The sequence below is a fragment of the Bemisia tabaci genome, chromosome 4 (assembly GCF_918797505.1).
Source record: "Bemisia tabaci chromosome 4, PGI_BMITA_v3".
Taxonomy (NCBI): Eukaryota; Metazoa; Arthropoda; class Insecta; order Hemiptera; family Aleyrodidae; genus Bemisia; species Bemisia tabaci.
The window spans coordinates 32,305,704-32,320,969 of record NC_092796.1 but is presented as its reverse complement, the minus strand read 5'-3'; the positions used below and the strand labels follow the sequence as shown (position 1 = coordinate 32,320,969).

Here is a 15,266-nt window from a genome sequence, read left to right as displayed (position 1 = left end):
ATACATTTCAACAGTGTTCTTAAGGAGTCCTCTCTTCAACGCGTTTTTAAGAGTTTCCTTTCTTTTCTTTTGTCTTAGCAATCGTTGCTACCTTTCTCAACATTCCATGTTTTCCAGATAGCCGGTAACCCCGGTGTTTGACGTCATACCATGTTTCGACGACGAATTGGCGGCAATGGTCGGCGTGTTGACTCACGTTTTACATCGCCGCCGTGGATGTCCGCGTCCGGAGCGACGCCGCACAGTGGAACAAATTAATCCGAGAACTCGGACAAAATTTAGAGACCTTAAAAGCTGAAAACTCTATTACAAAATCGTCAAGGTCTTGAAAGTTTGGTTTCTGCGTAATTTTTTCTTCGAAAGGCATCCCCTAAAATTTAAAATTAACAAAATAAACATCTCAATCCGCAGCATTAGTCAAAAAATTTGAAGTCCCACTTCACAGATTGCCTCGTTCCATTGTGCGACGGCGGCGGACGGACGCCCGGACGGAGCAAGTTAGTAAAATTTATTGAGACGTCGGATGATCCTCCGGACTAATTTCACGCTTCATTTTCACCGACACGAAGCCGAAGCGACGACGGTCAACCGTGCCAAAAACAAACCAGTTACCGATCACTTTACACTCATCAAATTAAGGAATGGGCTCGATGATTGATAAACGGAGACGCGGAAATTCGCCGAAAACTTCCTCCGACCGAATTTGTCGGGGAGCAGATCGTTAAATGCGCCTTTCCGGCCTTTCAAAAGCGCGTTCCACACGTTCAAACTGGAGGCTCAGTCCGGGAGTATCGATGCGGGTGTTGACTGTTGACGTTCAAGGGTCCGCGGGCTGATCACTTTTGAACCGAAACTTCGGATCAACTCTCAACGAAACACAGGGTTTTCTATTTTTGGGTAAAAATGTGAACATTTTGCCATTTATATTGTTTTCTGTAAGTGCTCAACAGTCAACACCCGCATCGAAGCTACTACTAGACTGAACCTCCAGTTTGACCGTGTGTGACGCGCTGAAGGACCACGAGACCGGCATTTTACTTTCTCGTTCTCGCCTCCCTTGCGGGTAGAGGACGTATTGCAGTAAAAAAATAAATAAATAAATAAATAAAACAAGTTTAAATTTCGTCAGTTAAAGCGTTTCAAGGCGCCTGAAGTGAAAAAAAGAAGAAAAAGGAAGAAAAAAAAATAGATTTGAAAAAAAGTGGGTACGTCCCTCCGGCGTTTCCTGCTTATTTCTGTGTGCAGCCATACCTATCTCAAAATCTATTTGTTCATTTTCATTCAAAATGGAAATGGCATGGAAACCATATTTACGGTTCTATTACACACGTCTAGTGATTTTGGGGTTGGTACGCCGATTTTTTTTTCGGAAATGCTTTATTTTTTAAATGGAAAATTATTCAACGTCAATTCTTAAAAACTTACGTGTTTTTTCTTCTCTATGCAAAGAAAAATCAGTGAAAATTTCAAGACATAATTTTGATTTGTTCTCCTTCAAAAAAAAATAAATAAATAAAAATAAAAAATAAAATGGGAGTGGAGATTTTTAAACACAGCAAATGAGATACGTGGTCTAGTAGTTTCACCGACAATATGCATTTGTAATTTTATTAGGATCACTATTCGATGAGAAAATTGAATTTGAACATTGTTTCTCAAAGTGCATGTCCTAAGTGTGAAATGTCTGTAACGCTCTATTCTTCAGTGTAACTCTCCCTGAAGTTTTTTTTATTTATTTAATGAAACTTTGAGGGGAGGAGGGGATTCTCATTTCATGGGTCGAAGGATCTTTTTACAATTTTCACTCCGAATAATTAGGTAACCCTTCGTAACAATTTAAAAAGCAAATTTGTAATGTCTGTGACAGAAAAAAAAAAATGCCCTATACCAATCAACATTGTGTGATTTTCGTTGCTCCTCCAACATAAGGGTGTGTCTTGATTTTTACATGAGCCCTAATCTCCATATGAGTCTAAACCTACTCTCTGGGGTTCACAAGGAAATACGCCTTACATCAGAGGACAGAGATCGACAGTACCTACCTAACACATCAAGTTTGAACTGAAAAGAAGAGGTTTGAAACTATAATATCCTCCTAAAGACTCGATGCTACAAAAAAGGTATGAAAGCTAGGTATGTTCACTTTAATTCTTAATTTCACTTAATTAAAAAATAATTCTTCTCCACTGTGAATTTTTGACCGGAAAAAGTCTACGTCTGGTTTAATGCCAAACTATTCCTAACTAATGTCAGTACCTATTTCCAGAATGCGATTGGCGAAATTTCTGTTGAACATTTTTCCCAGAGAAAAACAAACAAGAAGAGCATCTACTTAAGGACGATAGTAGAGAGTTTAGCAAAAATCTACTCGACGGAAAAATTGACATTGATCTTCGCCTAAAAATGGGACGAGACCCAAGTGTCTCAGATGTTCTTTGAGAAACACTTGGTATTCCGATTTCCTCTCCATTGGCTCGAATTACCAACATCCTGACTTGCACAGACAGATCAAAGCTGACTCAAGTACTTGAAATTTGATACATAAAATTGTCAACCCTAAGTAAGTACATAAAAAATGAGAAGGTTTCATGGTGAGGGCAACCACCGTTATCTGATGAGAAGTAAGAGCTTCTAATAAATTACGGCCCTTGAGAGGAGTTTTACACGTTACAGAAAAGTTTGATTGCAATCTTTCACACTATCTTGACGAAAAGCTTGCTTTCCATGTACATATTTTGTTCAAACGCTAACAACTTTGGTAGGAGACACAAACATGACATGATGCGATCACATAAATACCAATCAATATAAAAACGCACGCTGTATCGATGTTTGTGTCTAGGATAATGACGAAGGAATTAAATCAAAATTATCATTTACATCTAAGAGTGAATGTTACTCACCTCGATAAAACAAGTGAAACAATCCTGACCCAAACAAAGTATTGAAAACAAAGGAAACAGAAGCACTGATAACAGAGAACTGATTTAGTACGTCTCGAACAAGACGTTATGAAACTTGTGTAGACAATATTTAATCAGAGAAATGCAAAGTATTTTCCGCGGAGTTATTTGCAAAACACTCACTACTTGGAGAGCAAATATTAAAAATGAAACCCGTAGAGATATTCGTGGCGTGACTTTAACGGGCAAGTGATAACGCGCAACTGAATTTTGCAGACACCCGACAGCCGGTCGTTGGTAAACAAGACGACGGTGGCGCTCCCTGTTGAGGAGTGCGATAACTCAGCCAATGAGAAAATCCCATGGAAGGAGAAAGCGCTCGCTCATATCAAGGGTAGGGACGTAGGATCGTCTATGCAGTGGCAAGTTTTGCAATGGACCTTTCCCTTTCCTTGTTCTTACATATTTCTCACTTCCATTTGACTTTTTTTTTTTTTTTCGACGTATGATGAGTAATAACCTTCCAGGGGAAAAGTTTTATTTAGATAGGTCTCATACACCCCCCCCCCCCCACTCCATCACTCATGACGCCATTAGTAGGCGGTCCAAGAATGGACCTATGCATGAAAGACGATACTTTTCAAGTCTGAGTAGAAAAACTCGTATTCTAGGTGGCGGTAGCCACCCCGTCCCAATCCTAAAAAACTCCCCCTAAAAGTTGACATCCAAGGGAAAAAAAAAAAAAAAAAAGGTCTCCTTTACGACAATTTTATTGAACTCCGATAATTTTTTCATTTTTAAAATATGGCCAACCGAAACGCTTCTTGGTATTTTTTTGAACATTATGAAACTAATACAGTTAAACAGTACAGTACTAAACAGAAATACAGTTGGTTGGACAGCATCAGAGAATAGGCGGAGCTAGGAATTTTTTTTAGGGCGGGGGGGCAAGGGAAACCTAATACAGGTGGGTCGGGGGGGGGGGGTACCTATAAAGACACTTGACCACGGAAAGATCCATGCGACTGTTCCAATTCCGAAGGAGAACTCGGAGGACTTCCAAAAGGCTTCCGGGGGCTTCTCCGGGAAATTTTAAAAAATTGAGTCGTTTCAAAAGCAGTCTGAAGCTGTTTTTTTTTAAAAAAAAAATTGCTCGAATGGGCCACTAGACAAGGAATGAATTAAAAAGCACTACGCAATTTTTCTTCATATCACGAGAAAAACGAGTCATACAACGGGAAGTCAGGAATCCATTCCTGTAAATCCAGCCATAAACAGTAAATTTTATTGATGTCATGAGATTGACTGTACCCAAAAAAGCTAAATTTCAAAAGCGCAAACTTCAAAAGTGATGAATGTTTAGCTTAAAAGCTCTTAAGGAGAATGCCAAGACTCATCCCAAAAACGCAAATCTCGATGAATAAAGGGAAACTTCAGAGGGTACATCATCATAATTTTCCTTAGCGCCTTAACTAGCAATAGCTTCGAGGATTTTATTTTGAAAATTTCGCAGGTACATTCAAAAGTTTTTTTTCTACAAAGGGAGAATCCAAATTAAGGAAGACTCATTGACGTATTTGACAAAAACTCAACAAATATTGCTCAAATTTCTAAATTGGTTGAGGTGGTTTGAGGGCTGGAAACGGTATATTACATTATTAAATAATGGATTTCTCGGAGAACTGACAACGTCGCGATAAAAAATCAGTAATAATTTACTTCATGGGCACAATGGGCACTCTGGCATTTAATTAAGGCGTTTGAAAAACAATCAAAGCTTCAGTTAGTGTCGCATGGTATGGAAACTGAACGAATTTCATTTTAACGCCTGGATGCAACTATTCGGGCTCCATGGACGTCTTTGTTGCATACGCGCGGGAGTGAAGGCGCTTTAACTTCAGACACTACTGCCGTGATGAGGTAGAACGCCGTATAAACATTCGAGAGTTGGCAAATTTCCCTTGATAAAACATGTATTTTTGACGACATTCATGCACATACTTATTTCTTTGAAATTTTCAGATATTTTAAATTAAATTGCGTACAAAATTGTCTGAAAAATTTTGGAAAATTTTCAAATCAAAATTCCAGTCCCAGATTCTCCGAAACTCTCATTTTACGGGCTTGGGCCCCAAAAGTTTTAGTCTCACCTCCTTCATCCCCCTCAAGAACAGGCCCGCCACAAGGGGGGGGGGGGGGATACTGGGTCCTTGGTACCGGGGCCCGGGCCCTGGAGGGGACCGTGACGCAGGTGACAAACCACTACGAATTCATGTGTAACCCTTGTCTCGTAGGGAAAAGTGAGAAAATTACCCTAAAAATTCCGCAAAAGGTGAATAAAGTTTCAAAAACACGCTAGGGCACTATAAAATTTTTCTTACTTTTTTAGAGATTTTCAAGATTTTGAGTATATGTAGAATGATATTTTTAGTAACTGTGTTTCATTTTCTTCCGTCGTCGGATGCAAAGAGGCTCCTTTCTGGGCATCCTCGACTTCAATGGCTTAACTCCCTCGCCTTAGACGTACGAAAGGGGAGTCCAGGGGGGCCCGGCTCCCCATAGAATTGAAAATTATCATCTGCCTCCTCAAAAAAAAATTTATAGATGTTTTGAATGCAACAATTCGAAAGTTTTTGGTGCTGAAAGTAAACAAAAAGGCGTAATTATTCTGCAGAAATTGATGGAAAATCTCCATCATAAGAGCTTCATAATGCGTCCAAATAGATTTAAAATTTCAAAAATTTCCCGGGGGAGGCCCCCCGGAACCACCCCCCCCCCCCTGTGCTAGGGGCCCGGGCCAGAAAATTGGTACCAGGGCCCGAGATGGGATGTGGCGGGCCTGCTCAAGAAGGAAACAAATTCTAAAATGCAGTTTCTATGGGCCCCTTGAAGATTCGAGAGGCTTGCAGGACAAGACCCGTGAGTGCAGTTTTTGAAAAAAATGGAATATTAATGATTTCCGGTACCTACAGTATTAGTCTTAATACAGATTTTGTGAAAAATTCTCTCCCAAATTACAATTTTTAAGCATCAAAAAGTCAGTTTGATCTTCCTTTTTGCCGTGAGGACCAGTGGCGTGGCGGGAATTGCGATGTATCGATTGTTATGCCATTTAAACCTATGGTAAAGAATCGATTATTAAGTGTTCGCTGCGAACACCCTGTTTATCGATCCTTTTCCATAAGTTTAAATGGCATAACAATCGATACATCGCAGTTCACACCACGCCACTGATGAGGACCCATGTAATTTTGAAACTTCAAACGCGTATTTCTCGAAATGACAATAACTGCACTTATGCGCCTTATCCTCCGGACCCCCTCATTTAATCGATATCCTCTAGCCTAGAAAGGAAGAAAAAACTTTCATCGAAATTCCAGTCTCAGGTTTCCATAAGGTCATTAAGAGATCTATATCTTAAACTTTAAGGGCCCTATAACCCCTTAAATCCACATTTAAGGACCACTTCAATTCTCCATAGTCTTTCAAGACTCCATGGACTCCCATAGAACATTAATCGGACCATCGCAGAGAAAAAAACAAGAACAAAATAAGGACGACAAAAAACCCTTGCAGGAGGCTTGAAGTACCGGTGCTACAGCTAGTCCGGCCCTAAGGGCTGACTAAACAATTGATGTACAAAACGATAGACAAAGAAAACAAAAGAAATATTGAGTGATCCTATCGGTTGAAGTGGGTGGTTCCCATATAGACTAATGGAGAAAATGATGGAATAACAGTAGGTCTCTCGTGGGTTGCCGTTAGTTAGTCCATTACCTACCTCCTTCGTCCATTCCATTGCAAACACTAGCTTCCACCAATAGGACCCCTACATCTCTTTCATTCTCTGCGCCTACAACTCTGTCTATAAATTTCAATAATCGGATTGCTAAATGTTACATTTAATCTGTAAAATAGTGAGTATAGATGCAGAATTCTATGTTGTTGGTCCCTGTAGCTTTTATAAATGTATACATAAAGTACAAACTAAATACATCTTAGTCCTGTTTCCTTTAAGCTGCTGTTGGAAGCTCGCTGAAGTTTTTTTACTTTTCTCACCGTTCGTTAAAGTCTCCGAAGAATCGCCGGCGTGCATAACTCAACTGGAGTCAGAAGCTGTCTTGAAAGATGGCAACAATGTTTTTCCTCTATTGATTGTATGCAAAGCAATCGCTTTTGGCGTGAAAGCTTGCCTCACCTAATATCAATATTTTCAATGGATCTAATGGAGAAAAATCAATGTTGCTTACCTGGAAAATTGTGACTGACTGGATTGCCCTCCCTTTCCCTTCTCACTTTGGTCCCGCGGGTCACCTACGTTAGCTGCTATTTGTCAGCAACGTGAATTTTGTTTTACTTTTCTTACGATTCGTTAAAGGCTCCAAAGAATCTCATCCTTGTATTTTTCGGCCGGAGTGTCCTTAGTATGGTGCGCGCCAGAAATTGTAGTTCCGAGTTGCAAAATGTAGTCCAATTCTCTCCTTCTTCCTCCCCCTTTTCCTTCTATCTTCTTCTATCCCTTCCTCTTTTTTCTCTTTTGATTTTCTGCAGGTACTGCCGTGCTAAGGAAGAACGTCGTATGAACATTCGAGAGTTGCCAAATTTCCCTTGATAAAACATGCATTTCTTATGGCATTTAAGCATATTTTTCCTTGAAATTTTCAGATGTTATAATATCAAAACGCGAACAAAATTGTCTGAAAATTTTGAAGAAAAATATTTAAGATTTGCCCAGTAATTTCGGTTTTTATTGGTGGAAATCTGGCAACATCTGAAGGCTCATGCGGCGTTTTTCGTTGGTACGGCAGAATAGGTGCTTGAGTCGGAGATAGAAGTTCCTAATTTCATAAATGTCCGATCCTGCCTCGAAGAAATTCACCGAGGAAACAGGAATGCGCCACCGCCGGAAATGAAGAGACAGTGCGGAACGGGCATCAGGTGCCCCGCTATCGTAAGTGTTGCGTGGTGTCCCACCCAGATAACGCGGGGAGGGGGGGGGGGGCACCCAAGTGGCATTAACCTAGGCCCTGACCCCGGCTGAGGCATGACCTGCTCCTGAACCACCTGCAAACACACGCTAAGTAAGTTGGACGTATTTACGCTAAAAGAAAATATTTGACACGCGAACCCTATGCACATAGTTCCTTATAGCATAAATCGACGGTGTAAGTCGGCAATAACATAACTCGGTTTGCGCACTGGAAAAAAAAACACTTTGGATCTAGAGTCTAAACTCTTGAAAACATTGACAAGAAAAAATACGCTTGATTCAATCGGAGTTTTGCTTGAATCAAAACGAAACCCACTTAAATTAAGAGGCTTGGTTCTTGATTGAAGATAGATTCTGATTGAATCGAGAGTACTTTTTCTTGTCGATGTTTTTAAGAGTTTGGACTCTAGATCCAATGTGTTTTTTTTTTCCAGTGCGACGTTGCAGTCTTCTTGGCATACTTGATTTTTTAAACGGAAAACTACTCAACGGCAATTCTATAAAACTGCCATGATTTTCCTTCTCTGTGCTTGACAAGAAAAAATACTCTTGATTCAATCGGAGTTTTGCTTGAATCAAAACGAAACCCACTTAAATTAAGAGGCTTGGTTCTTGATTGAAGATAGATTCTGATTGAATCAAGAGTACTTTTTCTTGTCGATGTTTTTAAGAGTTTGGACTCTAGATCCAATGTGGTTTTTTTTCCAGTGCGACGTTGCAGTCTTCTTGTCATACTTGATTTTTTAAACGGAAAACTACTCAACGGCAATTCTATAAAACTGCCATGATTTTCCTTCTCTGTGCTGAGAAAATTCTGCATGAACTTCAAGGAATGATGTCCATTTGCTCTCATTTAAAAAAATAACATAGAGGCGGAGATTTTCATACACTGCAAACGAGATATTTGATTGCGGACTTTCGCTGTCGAAATACGCCTACCTCGACCCAGGATCAGTGGCATTCTCTTGCCTTTTCCGCCCGTTTGAATGCGTGTAAAACAATCGCTATCCATTCGCCTCGAGTCGATTATTTAAATGGGTTTAAATGGAGGAAAAAGGGGGTTACGAAAGCGCTCCGGGCGCATGCTTGGAGCAACGTTCGTTCCGCTGGGTGAAGCGCGCTAATGGTCGAGTCCTTTTTCGTGCAGTTGACCGGACTTCAGACTTAGCCCTCATGTGAGAAGAACAGTTGTACATTTGCACCGGCGCACAGTGAATCGAGTCAATAGGAGAGGTCGGACAAAATTTGGAAACTTTAAACGCTTATAACTCCGTTTATACAAAACTTTGAGGCTCTTAAAGTGGTTCCATCGGTTTCCTCGTGTTTGCTTCAAGGAGCACCCGTCGAAATTTAAAATGTGACCAAATAAACATCAACATTTACAGTTTTAGTCAAAAATTTAATGTCTGACCTCTCTAATTGATTCAATCCATTGTGCGGCGCCGCGCCGCGTCCAAGTTAGCAGATTCAATGGAGGTGTTCTTCCACGACTCTAGCACTCAAGTCAAGAAGCAGTAATCGCGATAAGTTGCGATTTGATCGGAGGATGTATCGCGATTTTATCACCGTGGATTTATTGCAATATTATAGGGGGAAAATGCGATTTCATCGCATAAATTCGCAATAAAATTGTGAGATTAATCGCAATACGTATCGAACAAAAAATCGTGAAAAATTGAGATAAAATTTTGATTTCATCAAACGTGATTTTGTAGAGATAAAATTGCGAGAGGATCGAGGGTAATAGATGTTGATGATCCTGTAGCGGCAAATATGAACATGATGAAGCCTGCAGCCTGATAGTTGAAATTTTGTGTTCGTCGCGACTGGATACGACAAGACTAAGGAGGAATAGAGTTATGTGATTGGTCAGCTTTAACACTCATCCTCTTCGTGGTGCTTATGTTTAGTGAAATCTAAACTAAAGGCGGCACCTGGATTCCGTTCTGCCGTGCTAAGGATGAACGCCGTATGAACATTCGAGAGTTGCCAAATTTCCTTCGATAAAATGTTCATTTCCAAGGAATCTTATAAATCTTATGCATATTTTCCCTTGAAATTTTCAGGACGTTTCAGAGGAATTGCGAGCAAAAATTATCAGAAAAATTGGAATAAAAATATTCATAAGTTGACCAAGAAACTCGTGTTTTATCAAGGGAAATTTGGCAACGCCTGATTACCGATACTTTGTTGTGAAATGCATCCGATATGAGCCCGCTAAAGAGGATGACTCTTAAAACCGACCAATCACATACTTCATTCCTCCTGGGTCTTATTTTGTCCAATCGACGAACACAAAACATCAGAAATCAAGTTGCATAACTATAGTGCGGAAAGCACGAATGAGGGGCTTGGAGGACAAGGCACATAAGTGTAATTTTTGAAAAAATTGAGATATTAATGATTTCTATAGTAAAACTAGACTTCATGCATTTTCTGTGAAAAACTCGGTACCCAATTCCAATTTTTAAGCATCAAAAAGTCAGTTTGAGCTTTCTCTCCGCCTTAAGGATCCATGCAATTTCGAAACTTCAAGCACGTATTTATCGAAATAGCACAAACTGCACTTATGCGCCTTGTCCTCCGAGCCCCTCAAATGTCCCTGCCAGCACCCAGCAACGTTAGGATTCTGCCTGCGAAAAGAGCGATTTTACCGCCAAAAAAAGTAATAAAAACGCAACTTAATTTCAAAATATCGCGATTCCTCCGTTGAAAAATGCTACTTAGGAATCAGGAAAAACTTACAGCCAGTTAAGTTGATTCGATAGACGCCTTTTTTTTGTGTCAGAGCGACTTGCGGAATATCGCATAGATTTGTTCCATAATTTCAGCTACTTGTCATTTGTTTCGAATTTTGAGATCGCACTTCTGTTGCCGTGAGACTAAAGAATTCGTGTACCAAATTTGACAAAGAAATTCAACGTAATAAAGGCGTGGTTTTTTTATAGGAAAAATATCGCATTCGATACTGATGTCGAAACTGCACTCGAATGCGATATTTTTCCTCTGAAAAAACCACGTCTTCAATACATTGAATTTCTTGATCAAATTTGGTACATGAATTCTTCAGTCTCATGGCAACTGAAGTGCGATCTCAAAATTCGAAACAAATGACAAATAGCTGAAATTATGGAGCAAACCGATGCGATACATCGCATGTCGCTCTGACACAAAAAATGGCGTCCATCGAATCACCTTGAGTCAGAATTTCTACCGGCCCTTGACAATTCGACATGGCGAGTTCACGGCACCTACACGAAATTCACCGCGCGGAGCGAGATTTGGGGTTTTCAAAATTTCACAGGCCATAAAGTTGAAGGATGACCGGAGGAAAGGCGACCATAGGTCGAATCGGCGAATTTCAGCCAAGAGGCGAGGACCCGAGAGAATCTGCCTAATTAATTGCCGCGGCAGACGGTTTGTTTGAAGACACGGATCTTGCACTTGGCTCCAGGCGGAAACAAGACGAAACCGAGTAAGTAACTAAGTACTAATATTTTAATTGGTGTAATTAGCGTGAAAGGAAGGTGCACCGACGCGACGAGCATCGTAACTAGAGCTAAACCGCTGTTTTCATTTACGCAGAGTCTATAACCTCTCTTCTCCTCCATCTCCCTCCACCCTCCCCTCCAGAATATTTTCCCAAAGGTCCAGCTTGGAGTTTGTGATGGAGCCATCAGCAGAAGCCAATCGCCACCGCAAGAATCAAATAAAACAAAACTAAAATTAAAGGCTCAAACATTATAAAGACAACGAAGAACGTCAGGCCTTGTCTCCAAGGAACGTTTTCATGGGATTTGTCCCATATTCGAATCGCAGGAATGAAACTTCTGGGATTTATCCCAGTAGCCGTCTCCACGGGACGGCCGCCGACTCTGCACTCAATTGACAATTTTACACATTATTTAAACTAAACAAACATTAACAATGGAGTAATCAACAAAATATCGCACAATTCGTGTTCACTTCTTCTTCCTCTCTCAATGGGTCCTAGGAGTACAAGGACCATACTTGGTATACTGGATTGATTGACTCAATGTTTTTCCCAACTTCGTAAGTATGGGATTTTTCCCAGGGACAAATCCCGTGAAACGGCCCGTGGGGACAAGGCCTCAGGAATTTCAACCAGTAAATTAGGTATTTAAAGGATTGTTTCTCGTGGAAGAGATGAAATTAGAACGCAGTTTTGAAACACCGCAATGGAGATACGTGGTTTCGCACTTCAGTCGGTGCGATACGGACATCCATCAAGATCAAAAAGTTGCATCAAGTCCCCGTCACCGCCGACCGCGTGCGTCTGTCGAATGTCGATCGAATCAACTATACCTGGTAGTACGAGCAGGGAGTCAAAACGCCTTCAATTTTTTGAACGCAATACGGACATCCGTCGAGGTTGTATAGTTGTATCAAGGCGCCGTAGCAAGCGCGTCCCCTTGTTTATCGTTACAGACGAATATAAGTTGAGAGAGGAAAGTCATAATGCCTTCAATTTTATACATACATATTTTGGGCAAAATGAGAGACGACGTTTCTCCATTTGCGACGTTGCAGACTTCCTTAGAAATTGTATTTTCCTTTCGAAAAGCTGGTCAACATAAAACTTAAATTCTCCATGATTTTTCGTATTCCATAGCAGAAGATTTGGTTCAAAATTTAAAGTCGTTTTAAAATAAAATACTAATTTTGGAAATTAGAAAGGATTATATTTTTACTGATATTTTAAACCTACGGAGGTTTCTACAAAGCTATAGACAGAAGCCCAAGTGGCACAGTCCGATGAAGACGTTGAAATAAGATCGCGATTTATTACAATAAATTGAACATTTTTACCATGAAATTGAAATATTTTTACATCATTAGGACCGCGTTAAAACAGAAAGGAACCAAGCCACGTCGCCACGTCAGCTATTACCAAATTTAATTTGTCGATTTAATTTTTTACTTGGAAACGGTTGTGCGGATTTTTGTGCAAATTTTACTGAATTTTCTGCACGGAGCGAAACGAGCTCCGAATTCAAAAAAAAAAAAAAAAAAAAAAAAATACACATGAAAATTCTCTTGTAAAAATTGAATTTTTAGGTTAAATTTGGCAAAAACTAGTGTGGCTTGGTTCCTTTCTTCTAAACGCTGGGCGATTATAAGAATCAACGGAGCGAGCTCCATGTGTCAAGAAGATGGGCAATATGCAGTGAAAAGAAATATCCCAACTTGGAAATTTTCAATAAGCCGTGCGCCTTCGATCAGTAGATATACACATAACACTCCAATGCGGTAGCCTGCACTATTTCGGTGGAGGACAAAAAGAAAATAGAGCGATCCCATTGGTGGAAGCGGATGGTTGCAATGGACAAAGGAGGTAAGTAATAAACTAGCTAAGAAACAGAAACCCACAAAAGACTTCGTAGTTAAAGTCCATCCTTTTCCCCTGGTATATAACAACCACCCGTTTCAATCAATAGGATCGCTCTATTTTCCCTTTGTCTATCAATTTCAATAATCAGCCCCTTGTGACTTGGATCTTCGCAGGAGCATAATATCGATAATTTGGACCCAAAATGGGACAGTTCTTGCAGCCGGTTGTTTTTTGAAATTGATAGACCTGGCGATACACAATGAAAACATGAAGAAATGGAGTGATCCTAGCAGTTAGTCTATTACTCACCTCCTACGTCCATTGCAACCACCCGCTACCACCGGCAGGATCCCTCTAGTTTCTTTCTGTCTTCTTTGTCTATAGCTTTGTCTATCAAATTTAAGAATCAGCCCGCTGAACATTTCAGGATAAAGTCTTAGGCTTCTTTTCTTCAGATAACACCTCTATATATGCACCTATATTTTAGGTTAAGCACTGCTACATTTGTAGTCTTTTTTATTTTTATAATTTTTGCCTATATTTTCCATTTATTGTTTCATCCATTTGTATTTTCTTCTATTCGTCAAATAGGCGTGGCACAAATGTCTTGAATCGCAACTCGGTGAACGTTTGATGTTCAGTTTTGGATGAGCATGAGCAGCAAAGAAACTGCGCTCACAATGCAGCAGTAGTGTTTCGCGCTCATCCGACTAGTTCGCCTTCGAAAACGCAGTTAGGCAATGTTTGCTGCTTGGGGGCAGTAATAGTTGCTCATAGCGCCTGACGATTTAGACGCATCCATTCAGTTTCAACGTTAGTCTTTACTTTAATTTCGATTAGTTAAATAAGTTCATTAATTCAATGCGATAATTTAGTTTATTATGTTCCCTGAAAGTGAAAGCAACATCCTCATTATTTTTTACTTAGATTTCTTCTTTGTGTTTTAAATTGTAATAGCCATGACTTGTAAGACTCCACCTGTCATGAGGCTTTGCCTTAATAGGTGCCTATGTCCTCTACTTTTGGTTCGTTTTCGCAATTCTTTGTTTTTTATTAGTGCTAAAAGAAATAAAAAAAAAGAGTAAATCAATTCAATCAATGTCTTCAAAATTCTCTCATTGAAAAACACATTTGTTAAAGCGGCAATCAAAAACAAGTTAGGTATCATTCAACAAGTAATTCATGTTGAAGTCTACAAAAAATAAAGTATTAGACTCTCTAATGATGTCAGACCTGATCCAGAGACCACGTATAACGAGCATCAATCATGGGTTGTGGCACAAGGATACGTATGTATGTTGCTCTCATTCGTGTTTGTATAAACATTGCGTTGTTCACACTTGGAAGCTATCTTCATCATTGGTGGTTCAAAAATTTTTACGCTTTAGGACCTTACCAGCCCTCTTCGATTCAATTTTTGGACTGATTGTTTGGGGTTTGAGCTATGCAATTATTTTTGTGGCTTTAGTTTTTGTTTTTGATAGCTTTGATGATGGCCACAGTCGCCGGTTGCAATGTACTGAGTATTTTTAAATGTTATTAGCTTTGTTTCTAATTTGTATTTCTTCTTTTCTCCCATCTGTATACCTGCTACATGACTTTCTCTGTACATGGGTTTGATATGACCTCGCACAATTTGTTAGATGCAAAGGTGCTGGACACTTTGGAATGGTGAATAAAAAGCAACCAGACATGTTTACCTTGGGGGAGGGGGGGGGGGGGGGGCAAATCCTAAATATTTTTAAAAATCTGAAGTACACTTTTATTCCAGCTTCTCACTGATCCAAAAAAGGAATACTCAAACTTACTTTTAGACTGATGTTCAATTGAAATAAAGAGATAGCGGTTCAGAAGAGATATATGAAAGACTAACATGTTTTACGGAAAAGTAACAACTGGTTTAATCAATATCAACTTCAGTAGACAACAAAAAATAGTTACAACTTTACATATTCAAAAGAAGTCAACTCTTCTTCACTGATTGTGTGAGTCATCATTAAAATAAAATTAAGTTTGATCC

At 39.7% G+C, this 15,266-nt stretch overlaps 1 protein-coding gene across 1 annotated transcript in view; it reads right to left on the bottom strand.

The window, feature by feature from the left end:
* sn (fascin domain-containing protein singed) overlaps positions 1-3,189 on the bottom strand; it is a 72,080-nt gene extending 68,891 nt beyond the window's left edge. The window contains exon 1 of the mRNA XM_019050518.2: positions 2,904-3,189. The gene's annotated coding sequence lies outside the window, so the exon portion shown is untranslated. The remainder of the gene's footprint in view (positions 1-2,903) is intronic.
* Between the last annotated feature and the right edge of the window lie 12,077 nt (positions 3,190-15,266).